This window comes from Podarcis liolepis, assembly GCF_965112155.1.
Source record: "Podarcis liolepis genome assembly, chromosome: 4".
NCBI classification, from domain to species: Eukaryota; Metazoa; Chordata; class Lepidosauria; order Squamata; family Lacertidae; genus Podarcis; species Podarcis liolepis.
The window spans coordinates 3,323,600-3,334,339 of record NC_139558.1 but is presented as its reverse complement, the minus strand read 5'-3'; the positions used below and the strand labels follow the sequence as shown (position 1 = coordinate 3,334,339).

Here is a 10,740-nt window from a genome sequence, read left to right as displayed (position 1 = left end):
TTTTAGTCTGAAATATACTGTTATTTTCCCCCCAGAGATCTTAACATGTGGGACATTGCTTGCCCACCTAGAAATATACCTTGACCCTTCTGTGCGCCCCCCTGAATTTTCTTTCTGGTGTCACTACTGGTTAGCAGCCCAAGCCCCATTTTCCACCCCTCACAGTGGCTCAGAACTATCATTGCTTCAGAGCTGTGTGTGTGTGTGTGTGTGTGTGTGTGTGTGTGTGTGTGTGTGTGTGTGTGTAAAGGCATCTGCTAACACAAAATGGTGGAGAATGTTTTGCAAAGTAGCCTTTTTCTAGGGCAGCAATTTCCTGAGAAAAACATTGTCTGAAAAATTGAGCTCAGCTCTAGATAGATGCCACGGTTGCTAATTATTTAAGTGCCATGTATTATTAAGTATTCTGATTAGCTAGACTTCTTCCTAATATGGTTGAATACAGGGCAGCCGCCCTGGGCTCCCTCCTCTGGTCCTGTTGAGCTGGAACGCTGCCTAAACCAACTTTCCCCTTCCTACTCTCTTTCAGGGGAGCTGCCCACCCTCTCCCTCCATTCAGCGTCTGTGTGGCAGACTAACTCCTATCCCATTTTACGCCTCTTTTATTTTATGTCATAAAAGAGGGCATCAATGTTAGAAATCAATAAAACAAATACATTAAACCAGAATGAATTAATAAAAGGGGTCACTGTCATACTCAAAATCATGCCAGTTTCTGGAAATGTTTTGCACACTAACTTTACAGGAAATAGCCAAGGAGAATAGCAAATATATATTTTAGCATGGGATGAGACTTCTTTCTTAAAAGGGCAGCAGACAATAGGCAATAGACTGAGCCCCGCTTCCCAATAAGAGCCAGGCTGAAAGTTATTTTTCCACTGCTCACCTCAGTCCTGTACATGATTCTATGGCACCTCAGGTTATTCACAGGCTATAGTTAGTGGTTGTGAAACTTCTCATGACCAGGGAACCCCTTCCACATTAAACTGTTCTAACAAGAAAGCACTTTAATAGGATACTGGGATGTGGTTTAGAAAGCAGCCATATTTGTTGGCTGTCACTGAGGAGAGCTGAGGGCACATTTGGGAACACATAAAATAGCTGCCCATAGCTTGGCTGCTCATAGCTAGCGAAGCAGAGGCAGTGTTAGGGTAGTCTGCTGGTTTGGCTGCAATGCCAAGAGCACCACAGGGGGCACTGCAACAATGATAATGAAGAGAGCACAAGAGGCAGAGGACAGCAAATTTTAGCAGCACACAGCACACAAGGGAAGACTGGATGCAGCAGGAAATATTCTGCCAGCACATACCTTCTCATTTTGACCAACTTCTGGGTGACCCAAGGATTATCTAGAACATGGGAACACAGACTTTGCACCATCTCACATCCCAGTGCTGTGGTCATGATGGAAACTGTATTGGGGTTAAATTATTTTTATATTACATTATATGTAATGTAATGCAGTTATGTCACCATTTTTTATTTACCTAATTACATGGGTGCAACCCCCCCCGCCCCCCCCAAATCTCATATCTATTTTTTGAGGGCGGGGAATTTCAGGGGAGGGAAAAGATAAATCTGAGGTACAAATAACAATCAAATGGTCCCCATGCCTGTAATTAAATTAAGAAAAAAGAAGGATCTTTAACTGCATGCTATGTGTTAAGCTGAACATGCCATTTCACCTACAGCATGGAGTGGCTAAGCAGTGGCTTACAGTGGTGCCTCACAAGACGAAATTAATTCGTTCCGCAAGTCTCTTCGTCTTGCAAGTTTTTCATCTTGCGATGCACGGTTTCCCATAGGAATGCATTGAAAATCAATTAATGCGTTCCTAGGGAAACCGCCTTCAGACCAGGTCCGGGGACAGTCTGTCCCCGGACCTCTTCTGAAGGCTGGGGGGGGGGGCAAGGGCTTTTCTTCCCACCCCCAGCATTTTAAAAAACCCCGGGACAGCGAACGACTTCTCTGCTGTCCGGGCGATCTTAAAATGCTGGCGGGCGGCATTTTAAAATCGCCCCGGGACAGCGGAGGACTTCTCCGCTGTCCGGGGCGATTTAAAAGCCCCTGGGAAGGCAGGCAGGGGGGGACAAAGACTTTCGCCCCCCGCCCGCCTTCAGAAGGTGTTCCCGCCCCCCGCCCCGCTTCGGAGCATCGTTCCAAAGCCGGGCGGCGGGAGGAGGCGTTCCCGCCCCACCGCCCGGCTTCGGAGGAGGTCCGAGGACAGTGGGGAAGACGCGCTGCGCTTCCCCGCTGTCCCGGATATTTCCCTATGGGCTGTCGTCTTGCGAAGCAAGCCCATAGGGAAATTCGTCTTGCGAAGCGCCTCCAAAACGGAAAACCCTTTCGTCTAGCGGGTTTTCCGTCTTGCGAGGCGTTCGTCTTGCGAGGTACCACTGTACATGTCAATGCCCTCTGTTGCTTTCAAATATTTCAATGGATCAACTGTACTAAAATGTATTTGTAGCATGACGTACACTCAGAATTCAGAGCTAAAGGGTTTGACTCCCGAGCAAGAAACTGACTTGAGGAAGTCATGCCCCATCATGTGTTTGGCAGGTCAGAGCTGAGAATCTCTGCTGCCTCTTGGTCTTGCTTAAGACCTTGTGAGCAGATGTCTCTGTGGGGACCAGAGGGCAGGAGTTGAAAAAGCCTTAGATCACCCATGCCTTGAGGCTTTAGTCTAGGAAATGTGCTGCTCTTCTTCATCCACACACTACAAATCCCAGGGTGCTTTGTGAGAAAACACGTTGTAAGCCAATTTAGAACTCTTGAAATGAAGCAGTAATTCCCCCCAAGTGTTTGACAAGGTTATCACATATTGTGATTCAATTATGATTCAAACAAAGGGGAGTTCACACATCATTAGCATCATTTCCTGTGGTCATGGTGGCTGAGAAAAAGTGTGTGTGGTACACTTTTATCATTTAGAAAAGTACATTCACCCAAAGACTGCTGCCGAATTGTGATCTGTCTAATGATGCAACACAAGTGATCTTGCTATGCCTTTGAACTGAAATTAAAAATTGACCAGGCTGGAGCAACTTTATTTTGACAATTAATACCAATTAATTAGAAGTGCTAAAGGGAAATTAGTCTTGATACAAGTAAAGTGAACCTGTGACATTAACTGCCTTAGGCCACTGAACCAATTACTGTGCTTGAATTTTAAAAAGTACCTATCATAATAATTTTACGACAGCCAATAGCTTGCATGGCTACAAAGGTTAGACAATAAATTTCATGTCATGTTTCAGAGACAACTCCGTAAGTCAGGAAATATTCATTTAAGGTGCACTGTGTACAGGGTGTCCATTCTCGTATATATAATACTTTGGGATTCTGGTACACAACCTGGGACCAACATACTTTAGAGCAGGGGCTCTCAAACTTTCTACCCCCCAGAGCCCACTTGAGGCAGCTAAAAATTAGTAAGGCCTTCCTGCCACAAAATGGTGGCAGATGGAGGCAGTGTTTGGCAAGGCAAGGCAGGAGGAATTGGCCAAGCTGTGGCATTGAAGGTAGCCCACGTCCCCCTGGCAGGTCCCTCCCACTGAGATCCACTTGCCTTAACATTTGTCTTTCTCCATATGACAGGGTTGTCGTATTTCAAAAAGTGAAAATCCGGACACAAAGGTAGTTGAGCTTTCTTGGGGAAAGTTGTGTTTGGCCAAAGTTTGGCTGAGGTTTCTTTGGCAAAATATCAACGGAAAAAAAAGAGGAAGTTTTAAACCAATTTTTTAGGAAATTTGCCAAACTATCAATGCTTTCAATATGGGCTGCCATGTGCCTGAGTTTTCCCAGACATTTTAACCAATTTGCAGAAATTCTGCCCAGACACCATTTTCAACAGGCGAATCCCGGCTATGTCTGGGAAATTCCGGACATATGGCAGCCCTACCATATGAACCCTCATGTCAGTGCATAGCTTCTGGTCAGACACTCTCCCAGGGGTCTGGATCCACAGACTGCTGCTCAGTTCCACTGAAATCAGAAAAGGTATTTGGCTAACATGGCTTGGATCCAACCCAGTATGTACAGTAAAGCCATCACCTGCTGGAGAAGGGCTTTATTCCAGCTGATCCAATGCCCAGCCCCAATCTCCCTCCTGGAGGTCAGGATTGGCACCTCCCGTAAGCCTTCCAGACTTTGGGGAGCAGGGCTCCTCTGAAATACTATGTTTTGGCTTCTGAATTTGCTGACTATATTGTTTGGTTGGAGCACTTTCATTGTGTAGGGTTGTTTGAACTTGAGAGCTATATTATATTACACTTTTATGTAAACTGCTTTGAGCTTGGAATACTGCATAAATATTTTAAATAAATGTGTGTTGCACAGATTTGAAGCCCAGGGGAATGAGTCTTGGTTGCTGGAACTCTCTTGGTATCACAACTAGGCATGTTTGCTAATGCAGGCTGGCTAAGGGGTTAGAGCTTGCATTCCCTAGTGCCTTAAATCTTACTGCCTATTATATGTTCAGCGATATATATATATATATATATATATATATATATGTATGTATATATGTATATGTACTGGTATTCACCATGAACTTGTTGCGTGTCGAGGTCCCCAAGCCACCCCCCAAATAACTCACAACGCACACTTAATTTTTGTTTACGGTTTTTGGCATAATTTTGGCCACAACTTTATTTAAATACAAAACCGTGAGTAGTTGTTTAGGCATTGGTTAAGACTATCTGTCCCCCCGCCTGGGGACAGAACTGACTTCCGGGCACCACCGAAAGACAGTGCGGGGGAAAGCAAGTCGGGGAGAAATGGAGCTGAGTCACAGACCCTCAATTCTCATCCGCATGCTCCCTGAAGGCTTGCCGGCCCTAGTCCCATTCCAGGGATTGGACGAAAAGATGGCAAGCCCCAGGATTCCTTTAACGGAATTCCCTTTCCGCAGCAACCATGGAGGGGCAGGCCCAGCCTATCCTAACCCCTCCTCCACCAATTTATAACCAATGCCTAACCGCCAATCGAGCCCTTTATGCTCGCCGCCAACCACTCACAATCCCAACCCAACCTTCAACCTTGCAGTTACCGCATCCAACCAAACATCATTCCCCAGTACAGAGAGATGTACTCCATCATTGCGGTAAAGGGCCAGAGCCTTGAAGGTAATATCCGGGCGGGAAATAACCAATCCACCCAAATCCGCCACCTTCTTACACACTGCGGAATTAATGCGCTTCCTGGCCCTTTCAGCAGCCTCAGGTCGAGAAATGCCGTGCCAATTGCGCCTTTGCAGCAAGTGTGACCAAAATATTTTAACTGTGGGTATTAAGGTTACCAATTCCCCCTAGTCTCTCTGAATCGTGGAGCGCAAAGTAAAGCAATCATAAGTTGCCACATCGTTCTCCCCCAGCTGAACCACAATTGCCATGGGGGGGGGCATCCGAAAGCACCCTCTGCTTAATTAGCGGGATGAATTCGCTCCACTGCATTCTGCGCCTGGACATCCACAACACCTGCACATGCTGCGGGAGGCCAAGACCCAGTCCCCTTCCAGACTGCCTAGCTCTGATGCCAGCCCAGTAAACAATGCTGTGCCCCACAATCCAGATGCAGACTGGAGCTAGAAACATGGGCAGGAAGGCCGAGATGGCGCCCCCAGTCCAGACTCGTCAGGGTGCTTGCCAGCTCAGTGCATGATGCTGTGGCCGACAATCCAAATGCGCACAGCTGCTCCTATGAAAAAAGGAATAACAGACAGGCATCAGCACAGGCATCATTGGCGATGCTTCCTGACATAACCTTTGTCAGCGTCAGACTTCCAATGACCCGTATTCACAATCCTGTCTACTAACAGGCCCCAGTGTGCAGCCTTTGCAGCAGCACCTATTTGGAAGGAATGAGGCGTGTTCAGCGGTAGGCAAGCCGCAGGCTGCAATAACTGGCGCACGACGTGAGCAATTAGATGCCTGTCGAACCGGAACCCATTTCTGTGCACTAGGATCGAGCCAGCCCCCAGGGGAACGAAAAGCCAAATATTTCCGGTATCCAATAACAGGGCAAGGGCCCACCTCACCTGTGAATGGAAGCCTGATGGTGGCAACCCTGCTCACTAGGTCTGACTTAGAGCTCCAGACACTTATGACAAGCTCCAAAGCAGATAAGGAATAAGCCTCCAAACTCTCAGCCCCGTGCTGGCTCCAACACAATTTCCCCAACCCTCAGTACACCAAATTACAATGGAATACTGAAATAAGCCTCGTCTTGATCTTGAACCAGCCGACAAATCTTAACTTGTTGCGGATACTGCATAGGTCAAAGATTGACCGGCTTCCTGCCTGCTGTCCTGTGAAGGTCGGAGCCTATTCCAACCTTCCAAGACCCTGCGCATGACGCACTTTTAGAAGGGTCTCTGAAAAATTAAAGCTTTACTCTAGCAGACATTGCAGCGGACTGAATTCTGAGTTTTTACACTGCATCCGATCTGCAGCAGGTGGGCGAATTACTGTAGGTCCTGCTCAGAGGATGGGGCAGGTTCCTCTGAATGGCCGAGGACTGCCAGCTAAATTTTAAGAAATCAGTCCAGGCCTTCTCATAAGACCTGAAAGCGGATGGGGAAACGTAAGCTACTACTCCTCATAATTATTAATTGTTGCCAAGTGCCACAGGAGCTCCAGAAAAATCCAGCTATAGCTGGGCGTCCAGAGCCCAGGATCTGAAGCTCTCCAACTGAAAAAACGGGATAGAGCAACAGCAAAAACATTAGATGATCCCGAAATAAAGCGAGCAGAAATGCAATATTAAACCTTAAGCAGTGCGAAGACTGCCAGAGCATGAAGACCGTTTTGCCAGGACTCTCACACTGCCTGGTTATCAGACCAAGACAGACCCGATGGTCCCTAAACTCCTCAGTCCAGATGTGCACTGGCACTACAATGGGGAAAACTCGAGAAAAGTTAGGTTACATGTGATTGCCTTGCCCTGCCAGGCTCAAGGCCACTGTACAGGATGATGAAGGGACCCCGGGCCATGAGACCACCTGGCCAAGCAGGAATGGAAGGGGCAGCCTGGAGCAACCACCCTGCATGCAAAATTTAACTGACCTAGGAATGATAGGATCTGACAAAGCAACACTTGCTTCAGAGGAAGTATTACAAGAATAACATCCTTCACGGCAAACAGCTTTTCCACAGGCAAGCAGATGTTTGAGCAACGATATCCAGCTAGCCCCCAAATACATTAAAAGGGGCAGTAGGAGCCACTGTCCTCCACTGGCAACAGAACACCCAGCTCCTCAGGAAATAAAAGGGGCGTCCAGTAAGCCTAAGCAGGGGCTGGTGTCACATGAACCAGCCAGTGAGATAATCCAAATAATGGTACCCCCAGTTAAACGAGTCTTGACTCGCAATGTTCAATCCAGAAAGACGCTAAAGGACTCAAGTGCTGCACAGCCTATAGCGCAACCCATTGGCATCGCCTTATCAATGTAAGGACCACCCAATTAAAGCCCAACTACTTATAATCTTGAGGGTGAACCGGCAGCAGCCTAACAACCAATTCAGTATCGCATAATGCCAACCAGGCCCTCTTCCAATTTGTTGGTAAGCTCAACTGCCTGATCCAAAGATGCATATTTCACGGAACAATTCCAGAGAAATTGTTATCAGACCAACTGAGGTGCCTTTGGGATGCGATAAAAATATGGATTATATGGGGCTTTCTTAGGGATGATCCCCAAAGGGGATAAATGAAAATCAGGAATAGAAGAAGAATCAAGGGGATCCCACCAAACGTCCCAATGAAAGCTGCTTCCCAACCTTCTTACTTGCTACTGCAGGTAGCTCTCTGGCTGGCTTTTGAGTTGCTGTATTCTGAGCCGCTGGCTGAAAAGCCAGAGGAATCCCAAACCTTGGGAAAACCCTTCCCACAAGCACAAAACCACTGACCCATCTAGATAACCTTTCAGCCAGGCTTTCAAGGGAGATATTTTTATGGAATTATGGGCAAGAGGTATTGAGTTATTGCTTGCCAGCCCCCAGCCCCCACTTGAGCAGAATGCCCTGCCTTGAGTTGCCACCAAGATGTGTAAATTTACAGGGCCAACGCTGGCCAGAAACCCTAAAGAAGTCCCAACAAAGCTGCTGCCGGGCCAGCTTCCTGCATACCAGCTTCAGGTTCTATAGCTCAGGGAATTTCCATTTGAAATGTGGAGCTGCACAAATGGTCCACATGTCCCCGTCCCTGCGATCCTAGCAAGCTGAGGGGATGATGGCAGCCCTGCGTCTAACATTCCCATCATAGTGAATTACCACTTATAGAATAGTGGGGTTGGAAGGGACTCTGAGGATCATCTAGTCCACTCTCCCACAGTATCATCATCATCATCATCATCTATTTGTACCCCGCCCATCTGGCTGGACTTCCCCAGCCATTCTGGGCAGCTTCCAACAAAAGATTAAATACAGAAATGCAGCAAACATTAAAGGCTTCCCTAAACAGGGCTGCCTTAGATGACTTAGATGACTAAAAGTCTGGTAGTAGACATCTGGTGGGAGGGTGTACCACAGGGCAGGTGCCACTTCCGAGAAGGTCCACCACATGGTGCCCTGTAACTTGGCCTCTCACAGTGAGGGAACCACCAGAAAGGCCCTTGGCGCTGGACCTCAGTGTCCGGGTAAATTGATGAGGGAGCATGCAGCTGTCCCATACAGGGACCAATCCTGCAGCCTAGGCATTACCGGCACCATATGCTGACCAGCTGAGCTATCCAGGATGATCCCTAAAGACCTGGAACAGCCTCACCCTGACCCCTGGAGAGGTCCAAGGTGATGTCTGAATCATCATCAGAGCCCAGTGATGATTTACCTGCAAGGAGGTGTAAGCATCATCCCTGCTCCGCTTTTTCCTGCCTCTGAATACGCTTGCTTCCGGAAGAAGGCACCTGGGGCATCAACAAGTCATCCTCTGCAGGAGAGGCAAGCTCTGGAGGCATCTGCAAAGGCCCTGTCATAGTCAAGAAAAAACCTAAACAATGTGAGGAACTGGTGAAACCAATGCTTTGAGCACCACATGGGGACGCTATTCAGGCCAGAAACGCTGCCAGAGGCCATCAAATTCTAGGGCCAAGCCCTAGGATCACCTGCTAGGCCAGACATAAAAGTTTCCAATGAGATAACAAACTCGAGGCAGCCCACCGCCTGACCAGGTGCCCCTGTTTGCCCTTTAGAGGGAAGCACGCCCTCAAGAAACCCAAAGTTCTTTTTGGGAGCAATATCACAAGTGGGCCAAACTACCCAGCAACAGAATAGTCCAAAAGGAGCAGTTTGTTTTGATTTGTGATAACAATGGCTAAGTGGGGGATATGAACCCTGTCTCCCAGGTCCTAGTCCTGCACTCTGGCCACTAAGCCACAATGGCTCGTCTCTAAAATGGCAGTCGCCACTATCAGGGAAAAACAAACTTGAAGAAAATAAACTTGTTCAGAAACAGCATAGTTCAAGAGCATACACAGAGTGCTCACTGGAGGCACAGAGAGCCTCTGGCTCCACTCTGTCTGCCTAAGATATACATTAGCACAAGTGAGCCTGCAAACAAACAGATACATTCTTATAGAGAGAATGAGTCACATGTCACAGAGACTTAACAATTTACTGTACTGCTAACTGTAGCAGGCTTAGGCTTGAATGATATGTGCAGGCTGTGCAGGCCTCCCTGCTTCTGCTCTCTGTCTTTTTTGTCTCATTGCAATATTAAAGGAACTCAAAATGGTCCTCCTGCCCAAGGCTAATTTAAAATTCGGCCGACAGCACTGCACACACCCAAAATAAAGCCACCTTCGGGGATACTATAAACGAAAGTGATTCCAGCTAAGCTGGGAACAGCCCTGGCTAGCCCCACAATTAAACAGGCAAAAATGGGGGAAACCTTTTTGCAAAGGAAAGCCCCTAATGGGGGCTCTCTCCCTATTGGGAAAGGCAAGCCACGGATACAGGGAGAATCTTCCCAAAGGGCAGGGTAAGGGGTGGGGTGGGAAATCAAACAGGAAAAAAGGGGGGGGAATTAAATTAATAAAGGGACTAGAGAAGATTAAAAAGAAGGGGGAAATAAAGAAATGTAACCAGACAATGAGAAGATCGCTCCACTGTCCTCCAGACGGTCCAAGTGCTCCAGGTGATCCGTTGCACGCAGCAAAAGAGAGAGTACAAGGCTGCGTGCAGAGTATTTAAACCTTTTACCCCTCCCACCAAAATAGCAACATAACTTTTGCCCCAGCAACCCAGTGAACCAATCACTGCCCCAGGCCATCTTTAGAGACCCTGCCTGGTAACAGAGGGGTGGCTCAGCAGACCCCACCGCAACACGTGCTCTCCATGAAGGAGAACACGCTTTACAGTAAGTGCCACACTTTAAACAACAACAACATTTTTTGGGGGGGGGGAGTTCCAGTACTGCAAACCCTTGAGTAGCCCCAGAAAAGAAGCACTGCATACACTTATACCAAGGGACTCTTCTCTCCTCATTCTCCTTCCACTTCTTACATTAAAAAGTTGTTATTTATTTTTATTTAAAAAAGAACTTTCAAAGGTATTTAAGTAGAACAGAAATTTGAATGTGGTTACTCAAATAATGGCATCTACATGCAATGGTTTGTTTTTCAGTATGGAATTTTGGGCCCAATCCAAAGCCAAGATCCACCGTAATGAGGGCAGTTTTCCAGAGGAGAATCCGCAGCTGCGCCTGGACTCATCAGGGCCTTAGAGGGTTGAAGTGCCTCATGTC

The 10,740-nt window shown here is 47.4% G+C and overlaps 1 long non-coding RNA gene across 1 annotated transcript; it reads right to left on the bottom strand.

Annotated features, from left to right (window-relative positions):
- Positions 1-4,610: 4,610 nt before the first annotated feature.
- On the bottom strand, positions 4,611-10,177 carry LOC310706076. Its single transcript, XR_014525642.1, has 2 exons — positions 8,827-10,177; positions 4,611-5,697 (listed from the first exon to the last, which is right to left on the bottom strand). It is a non-coding gene; the product is annotated as an uncharacterized lncRNA (long non-coding RNA).
- Positions 10,178-10,740: the final 563 nt, after the last annotated feature.